Source organism: Phascolarctos cinereus, unplaced genomic scaffold (genome assembly GCF_003287225.1).
Source record: "Phascolarctos cinereus isolate Bilbo 61053 unplaced genomic scaffold, phaCin_HiC Scaffold_726;HRSCAF=1367, whole genome shotgun sequence".
Classification (NCBI taxonomy): Eukaryota; Metazoa; Chordata; class Mammalia; order Diprotodontia; family Phascolarctidae; genus Phascolarctos; species Phascolarctos cinereus.
In genome coordinates this window covers 95,962,348-95,971,850 of record NW_027556098.1, presented here as the reverse complement: position 1 = coordinate 95,971,850, position 9,503 = coordinate 95,962,348, and the positions used below count along the sequence as shown (strand labels likewise).

General features: G+C 39.1%; 1 long non-coding RNA gene across 1 annotated transcript in view; it reads right to left on the bottom strand.

Annotated features, from left to right (window-relative positions):
- Window positions 1–265: 265 nt before the first annotated feature.
- Window positions 266–9,503, bottom strand: part of LOC144454500 (uncharacterized) — a 65,939-nt gene continuing 56,701 nt past the window's right edge. Inside the window, exons 2-3 of the long non-coding RNA XR_013482936.1 lie at window positions 6,368–6,696; window positions 266–495 (exon numbers count right to left, since the gene is read on the bottom strand). This is a non-coding gene — a long non-coding RNA (uncharacterized LOC144454500). The remainder of the gene's footprint in view (window positions 496–6,367; window positions 6,697–9,503) is intronic.

Genomic DNA, 9,503 nt, shown 5'->3' with positions numbered 1-9,503 from the left:
AGAATATGAGAGTCAGCATGGTGTAGTGGGTAGTGTGCTGGCCTCAGTGTCAAGAAAACCTGGGCTCATGTCATGCTCTTTTGCATATTGGCTCTATAATCCTGGACAAATCATTTAATCTCTCATTGCTCTAGACCCAACTCTCTAAGGCAGGGACTCTTAACCTGTGGTCTGTAAGCTTGCTTTTAAATGTGTGTGTATGTATATATGTACAGATATATGTGTGTATATGTTTATATATACAATTTCATTTCAACATAATTGGTTTCTTTTGCAATTCTATGTATTTTATTTAATACATTTAAAAACATTATTCTGAGAAGGGGGTCCATAGGCTTCACTTGATTGTCTATAGGAAGAAAAAAAAGATGAACAATTCTTGGGCTGAGACAACTCTATTAAATTGAAGAGAAGAAGCTGATCTGTATCGGTAGCAAAAGTTTTCTTATCTGGGAGTTCTCTTTAATCAATGAAATAATAGATCCAGTCCCTTTCCTTAAAAAAAAGAACACAGAAACCAGCATTAGGATTCCTACAAGATCAATCTTTACAAATTTTCAAAAGAAATGCTCAATTTAAAATATGTATAAACCTTTTAAAAATAAGTGAAAAGTGTGAGTTAAGAAAATAGATTGATGACATGAAAAGAGAGTGTACTTTTTGTAGCAAAAATTGAGTCTCCCTTACTACCCAACAAACTTGGCAAACATTTATTTTATGCCTACTGCATACAGAGCATTATGGAATTTGCCCAAAGTAACACAACCACAGTTGTCCTAACAATCTTCAATAGCCTACAGATTTTTACATTAAAACTCTATTGTGTTTAGTAATTTAACCTACAAGACAAGTCCCTTTTGGCCAGTGAAATTGATGGATGTTTAAAAAACACTGATCTAATACTTCCTATTCCTAAGGCTTCAGGCCAATATTCTCTTTCTAAGTTAGATAATACAGGATGAATTAAACAGCCAAATGACCCAAAATAGGCCAAACTCATTTTCAGTTATGTCAACTGAAGCAGATGCCTAGAAACTTGACTGTAACAGCATTTTGAAATTAAAAAAAAAACCCCTATTACAAAAGATAAAAAGAATTCAACTTGGAACAAATGTTGATTTATTTTATTACTAAATTATATATATGGTTAACAGTTGAACAAGCTCTGCCAATGAGGTTACTCTGAAATGAGAAAGTTGGACATAATACACCAAATGATGTTGTATTGACTTTTTTAGGTAGACAGACAGAGGACAGATGAAAGAACACTTATTGATCTCTCATTATTTGCCAGGTACTGTGCTAAGCCCTGGAGATAGAAATACAAAAAACCCCCGAAACATTCCCTATGCTCAAAGAGCTTACATCCTAATTAGGGTAAGATGATACACATAGGACACCCCAAAAGGAGTGGGGAGGGAGGGAAGGGCACCGTGGGGACAGAGCAAAGGCATTCAGAGAGTGAATCCAGATGTGGGTGGGGTGGGGTGAAATATGGCTGGGGTCCTTCCTTAAATAGTGTTCCCAGGGAGAAAGTTACCAATTAGCACAGGGGCTTCTCCTGGGTGGCTTTTTGTTATTATGTTTGTCCTTACTAGGTCATCAGGGAGATGATGACATGACTTACAATTGACTTTGATTTGAGTGAGGGAGGGCTGTGCAAGATCTCGAGCCTGACTTTCTCCTCCAAAGCCATCTGGGTTCAGTGGCCAGATATTCATCCGGAAGACTGGAGATGGCCCAGGATATAGTGGGAAACCTTGGCTCTTTTAAGCTAAAGTCCTTTCAAGTTCTCACATTGAGTGAGGCAACTCCCACTCAGTGAGTAGGCCTCTTTAAGAAGTCAGTCAAGGGACGGCCTCTTTAAAAAAAAAAAAAATCAAACCGGGAGGAGAAGACCCTCAGGATTGCTGGCCAAAAGAGAAACAGTTACTATTTACCTTCACTCTGAGCCCGGAGCGCCCAAAAAATAACCATCAAGCGGTGCTTGGACGAGGACCTATTGCTGTCCAATCAATGAGATCCGGAGTGAATTGGGTTTAAGGCTTGGTGTTTGAGAGAGAAATCCAGCCAGTAAACCCCAACTTAACTAGGTAGGTTTTGGCCATGAAAATTTACCTTCCTTTAGGCAGAACACCGAAGGGGGGAGGGAGGGGAAGGGAGAGGGAGAGGCATTCATGCACCTGGGGCTACTCACAGGTTCTGTTTGTCCTTTGTCCTCGAAGAGGACCAAGACATCTGGAAGATGATGACATAACTTGCAGTTGACTTTGATTTGAGTGAGGAGGACTGTGCAAAGTCACCAGCCTCACTTTAATCCTCCAGAACCCTCCAGGGTGGCAAGGGATATGAATGTATCTACTTGTCAATAATTTACCAAGTGAAAATTTTAGTTAGATATGACTCCAGTCTCTCCTCCTTTCCAATACTTCACACAGCTGCCCAGTTAATTTTCTAGTGCACTCTGCCCTACTCAATGACTCATTGTCTGCAGTATAAAATACCCTTTAACCCAGCAATACCACTACTTGGTCTGTTTCCAAAGATGATTAGGGGGGAAAAAAAAACCCTATATGTTCTAAAATGTTTATAGCAGCTCTTTGTGGTGGCAAAGAACTGGAAATTGCAGGGATGCCCATCAATTAGGGAATGACTGAAAAAATTGTGGTATATGATTATGATGGAATACTACTATGCTACAAGAAATGATGAGCTCAATAATTTTAGAAAAATATGGAAAGACTTGCACAAAATAATGAATGAAATGAGCAGAACCAAGAGAGCACTGTATATAGAAACAGCAATATTGTTTTAAGAACAACTTCGAGTGAATAAATCATTTTAACTATTATATTCAAATTAACTACAAAGGACATATGAAGGAAGAAGCTATCTGCACCCAGAGAAAGAACTGAACTGATAAATAGAAGTATGTATAGAATGATTTTACATATATATATACATATATATATACATATACATATACATATATATATACACACATACATATTTGTATCTAATGGTGGCCATCTGTAGGGTGGGAGGGAGGGAAGAAATAAAGAAAAAAATTTACACGATAACTTTATATACATTTAAAAGGAATAGCAAGCCGTACATAATAGATTTGCAATTTCATGTGCAATTTTTTTTATTATGCTATGTTATGGAAATGCTTATTTATCCCATAAATTGGAAATAAAATTAAAAAAATTTTTAAAAACAATAAAGTACAAATCATTTAGCCTGGATTTTAAATTTCTCCACAATCTGAATCCAACCTACTTTGCCGTTTCGTTTCCCATCAGCTCCTTTAATATACTCTTAATTTCAGCAAATGTGGATCACTAGGTATTTCCCAAATATGGCATACCTTTTCCTACCTCCTTGCATTTGTGTTCTCATTCTCCAGGTCTCAACTCAGATGCAATCTCCTTTGTTAAGCCTTCCCTGATGCCCTCCCCTTCTAAGTGTTCTCTCTGTCCTCAGATATTCTTAGGACAGTAAAAAAAAAAGCTTTCAAATTTATAATTTCAAAAAAGGGAATGTGTATTTTAGTGTTAGTTGTCTGGAAGCAGCATCCACCATTTTGTTTAACATGAATTAATTGACTTTCAGTTATATTTATTTATATTATTGTAGTCATTGTATATGCTATTCTTCTGGTTTTCTAGAATGCATTGTCTGGAGTTCTTTTTCTCCATCACACTCCACCTTGTATTATATTGGCCAGTTTCTCACAAGTTCTTTGAGAACAGAAAGTGCCACATTTTCATCTTTAAAAGCAGCTGAGCACAATGCCTTGCACATAGTAGAAACTTTGCATTAATAAATCAGGCACTTACAGTTTCTTTTGTATGGAAACTCTCCATGTGAGAACTACTTCGGACAAGCAATGAATACATAAATGAATGAATAACTGAATGGATAAACATTTATCAAGTAGTTACTAAGTGCCAGGTACTATGGTAGCCACTGGGTAGAGAAATACAAAAGTGAAAAGAATTCATACCTTCAAAGAGCTTATCTTCTAATAGGGGGAGAAAACACATAGAGTTGTGGCCAGGGAAGGAAGTTTTGATCTGAGGAATCACAGGGATTGTGAGTGGAGTCATTGGATAATGTGGATTGTTATGTCTTTTCTAGTAATAACGGCAGTAACAATTGATGACAGTTTTCAGAATGAGAAGTAAAAAAGGGAGGATGGGGATAAATTTGTATGGCGTGGTATCAGGGCAGATGGCATGAGGCCCAGATAGGCCCAGATTTCCTGGTAGATGACTGCACTCAGGCATGGTCTGGGGTGGCTAGATAGGATTTAGATTAGGTGGGTTTGTACTCAGCCACTACTCAGGGCATCTCAGTTCTAGGGCAGATATCTGCTGTGGAGTCCATAAACTGAAGGGAAGGTGAGGGCAGGAGGTGGAAGAGGGAGTGGCCTCTGAAGGGCAGAACCAGAGAGCAGGTGTTCCAAGTGAGGAGAAGCAGTCATAGGACAGATGCCGAGATGCCCCGTTAAACTCTGGTTTCCTTCTGGGTGGCTGGAAAGATTGTAAACCCATTCGAATTTAAAGTTCTAAAAGAATTACTGGCGTTTCAGAGAGGTTCCGCGACTTGCCCATAATCTTACAGTAACTATCTAAGGCAGGATTTGATTCTAGATCTTCCTGTCACTAAACCAAGATTAGAATCAGGCTGTCCCAGGGACACTTACAAAGTGTTTGTTTAATCAAACAGAATTAAAGGGCTCAATTCATTCTCAGCACAAACTCACAGAGCAGTATCTATAAACAGCACGGCCAACTGTGATTTTTTTAGTGGACGTTTCTTGGAGTTGTGGAGCCTTTAATTTTGTTTTGAAAGAGTTCACCAAATAATTCCCCCCCCAAAGATAACAAGTGTCATGGAAAGTCTTACCAGCTATAATTATTTGTTTAAACAGAAGCTGAATCTATTCCATCCTAAGTGCTGACATTTCCCACCTTAAATTTTCTAAACACCTCAATGTAAAACAAACAGGAAAGAGCTCAAATCGTGGGTCACCGATGAATCAAACTAACACATCTCCATGCGGTGATTGTTGAGTCATGTCCAACTCTCTGTGACCCCATTTGGGGTTTTTTTTTGGGCAAAGATAGTGGAGTGGTTTGCCATTTCCTTCTCCAACTCATTTTACAAATGAGGAAACTGAGACAAACAGGGTTAAGTGATTTGTCCAGGATCACACAGCTAGTAAGTGTCTGAGGCCAGAGTTGAATTCTGGAAGATGATTCTGTCTGACTCCAGGCCCAGCGCTCTACTCACTGCACTGCCTAGCTGCCTAACATATCAACATTTCCATACTGAACACAAACTCCCTTCCCAGAATGACACAGAATTTATAATTTTGAAGGATGATTGTTAAGCAGTTAGGAGGCTTTAAGGTCACCAGGGCTAAGGCTTTTAAGCTGGGGTGCCTCCCTGAAAGGGCTTTAGCAGAAAAGCTCAGGCCTCCCAATGTCTTTCGAGGCCCATTCTTATGTGTAGGCCTTCCTCACCTGTCAACATCAAGAATACTTTCATCAAACTACTGTACACTCACTGTCTTTTCCACAACACTTGAGTTGCTGTGCTTTTTTTCTCTTGCTTAGAAGGTAATTACATAGCTGTGTGTAAATACTGGTCCTTAAGTGGGTATGAGAGAGGAAAGAATGGAAGGCTCAGTTAAAATGCAGCCTTCAACGAAATGCATGTCAGAAGCAATCACCTTCAGAGCTTTGCCAGGAAGGAAAGCTCCACCTGCTCTGAGGAATAAGATCAAATTGGAGTCATGCAAATGACACTTCATTACTTTGTAGTCTGAGCAAAGTGTTCTAACAGGTGGAAAGTGGGAAACGAAACAGCCTCATCTAATACAACATAAGAACTGGAACACGTTTAAAATTTTCTTGGCCAAATGCTGTTTGAGGGATGAAGAAACAGCAGCCCAGAGAGGGAAAGTTATTGGTACCTTGAACATACTTGAATAGGGGAAGGATATGTGATTTTGTCATTGTAGGGAACTCCAGGTGTAGAGACTCCATTTACCTATGCAGATGCAGAGCTCCAAAGTCTATGGCTTATAGATAAGCTTTAACTAGCTCCCTATGTGCAAGAGAGATTTAAGTGACTGATCAAGGCTCAAAGGTCATGCAGCTAGTACAATACAGGGGAATGAATGAAGGCTTGGAAGCCCTTCGTTCAAATCTCAGCCCTGGATTGAATCCCAGCCTTGCCACTTGCTACTTTTGTGGTAGGGCAAGTCACTTAACCTTTTCAGGTTGAGGGCAACCAACAGGTCTCAACTCAGGTGAGTTAGGGAGGTGTCTACCCCAAGCATGAGAAGACTTACCCCCAGAAGAATGGGCAGATGAGAACAATTTGTTCCAAAGGCTAAGAAGGTAGCTGAAGCAGGCAATGTGAAGAGCTTAGAGCTTGGTCAGACACTGAAGACACCAAGGTCATCCACTGCATCCCTGGCCATGAGCAGTTGCTCTCGCTTTTGTCTTGCCGCTGGACTTCAGTGACTCTGGAGGAGAGAGTGAGGCTGATGACTTTGCACAGCTCTGCCTCACTTAAATCTAATTCACGCAGGACTCATGACATCCCACTCACGATGTCGTTGGTTCTCTTTGAAAACAAAACACAAACAACAATTTCTCAGGGCTTCGGCTTCCTCATCTGTAAAATAAAGGGAAATGGATCAGCTCATTTTTAAGGTTCTTTCCAACTCTAAATCTTTGCTCTCTATATCCTAAAGTGCCAAAGGCTAGATTTGAAGGCAGGTCTTCAGACTTTGTCTGAGGCAGCTAAGTGGGGCAATGGATAGATTGCTGGGCCTGAAATCCCTAAGACTTGAGTTTAGATCTAGACTTAGCTACTTAGGAGATAAGTACCTAGGTATATGACCCTGGGCAAGTCACTTAACCAGTTTGTTTCAATTTCCTTACCTGTAAAATGGAGATAATAATACCTACCTCCTAGCCTTGTTGTGACGATCAAATGAGATAATGATTTTAAACCACTTAGCACAGTGCCTGGCACAAAGTAGGTGCTTAATAAATGCTTGTTTCCTTCCTTTCTTCTTGCCCTGCGTGATGCACTGGTCTCCATCCACTATACAAAGCTGCCTTGCATGTTGGAATAGGGATGGGGACTGGACCTGTGATGTCATAGGTGTAGGGAGCTCCTTAATAAGGGAATTCCCTCAACCAGTGCAGCTTAACACATTTTCTGCAACTAATAGTCTTGAAGAGTTTCCCCGAGCACTGAGGGGTTAAGTGCTTTACCCAGCCAGGGTCACACATCTCCTTGCATAGTGTAGGTGGATAATAATTTTTGTCGAACTGAACTGAATGAAGATTGCATGGCTAGCTAGTGGCAAAGCTCTTTCAGCCCGAACTTTTTAGACTGCTGTGTTCTGGTATTGGAGCATCCTGGGTGACCTTCCAACCCAACCTTCTGATCATCAGCATTATGCTTTAGAAAGACACAGGCCCCAGTGAATAAAAACATCCCACTTTTAATCCATCATGTAACTATCCCTGACTCCTGCTCCTGGCTCCAACTTTTATGTACTGCAGCTGGGCTTACATGATATTATTTGGGACAAGTAAATGTAGAAAGGCAGAGAAATATGAATGCTAAAAGCCGAGTTCTCTCCCTATACATCCATTGAGCCATCACTAATGCTCCCCCACCACTTCCTGCTTCTGGCTCTGGCTTCTAGGCAGGCACCTGCACAACACAGTTGTGAGGGCGAAACTCAAGTGTGTTCCCTTTGTAGAAGCAAGAAGCAGAGTTTATATAGTGTCCCAAGATTAAAACATAGAAAAGTCTTATGAAAATTCCAAGTGAACCACTGAATCGTGAGAAAGATAAGAAAGAATGCAAGATGGATTAATCATAAAAGTAGAGTACTTTTGACACAGAATCAGTATGGCCTAAGAATGTGTCCTTAGATGCTTTGAGATCCCTAGAGGAAAGGTGATATTGAAAGAATATATTATTATTAACTTATTACTATTACATTGTTAATTTTAATATCCTGCCAAATGCATTTTCTTAAGATCTAGCCCAACCTTCATATCCCATTTTCCTTTTGAAGGCATATGGAGTCCCTAATTTTACCAGTAGTTTTCTTATGCAATCCCAAATGATGATAGTCATAATAAAAATAGCATTTTATTCTTTGACAGGTAGCAGAAATATATTTATGATGAGGAAGAAGGGAAAATTATTGAATAAACATTTATACAAATGACCTAAGTTAATAAGAATAACAAAACAAAATCTCTATTTTGTGTGTATGTATGTGTGTGTGTGTGTGTGTGTGTGTGTGTGTGGCTGTGGTTTTCTTTGAGATGCTGAATTTTTTTCTCCTTATTTCTTTTTTTTCTTGATAACTAATTTATTTATTTTTAGTTTTCAACATTCACTTCCATAAGATTTTGGGTTTTCAATTTTCTCCCCTCCTCTCCTCCGTCCAAGGCAGCGTGCAATCTGATATAGGCTATACTTATACATTCCTATTAGTCATGATGTAAAGAACAATTAGAACTAATGGGAGGAACCACAAGAATGAAGAAATAAAACAAAACAGGACAATGATAAATGTTGGAGAAGATGTGGGAAAATTGGAACACTAATGCATTGTTGGTGGAGTTGTGAAATAATCTCCTTATTTCTTTTCTTTGAAAACAACAACCCCAAATGGATGTTTTCCTTTAAGATGATTTAAGCCATATTGGTAAATAATTTTTGGCATCTGTGAGGTCTTTACAATGTTAATTTGACCAATATTTTCTTTCATTTTTTCTCCTTCTTTTGCTCCCAAAGTCAGTAGATTAAAAGGATATAAGTGTCTGTATTTAAACTATTTCCATGTGTGGCATTGTCTTAAATGTACAAATAATTAGTTTGCTGCTCCATAAATGTTGGTTCCTCCTTTGCTCTTGGTATGGGAACATCAGCAGGCTACCAAAACAAAAACAAAACCCATCCCCTCAGCATCTTGTTAATCCTTTAAGTAACCCACACACATTTATTAAAAACACTATACTTGGCAAACTGAATGATAGAAAGACTACATGGTTAAATATGGATATGAATGAAATAATAATCTAAGAAAGCAATACATAAATGTAATGAGGCCTCTCTAAAATGTCAGCTCCTTGATGACAGGGGCTGTTTTAATTTTTTGTCTTTGTATGTACAGCAGCTAGTGCAGTGACTAGGGTAGTTGGTGCCTAATAAATGTTTCATTTGTGGAATGCAGGTGAAATGGTGTGGAGTCAGGGGGCTCAGAGATCCCAGCAGATGGCTAAAATTTCGGTCTGAGCATTTCAGCTGGCAATGGCAAATGTTAAAAATCAGGTCTTATTTGGTATTGATTGTCTAGATTTAAGAAAGTGATGGGAGAGAATGTTACTTATGCAGATTAAACCAAAAAGCATGGCTTAATTAAGGTTGTTAAGCATTTAACAGCA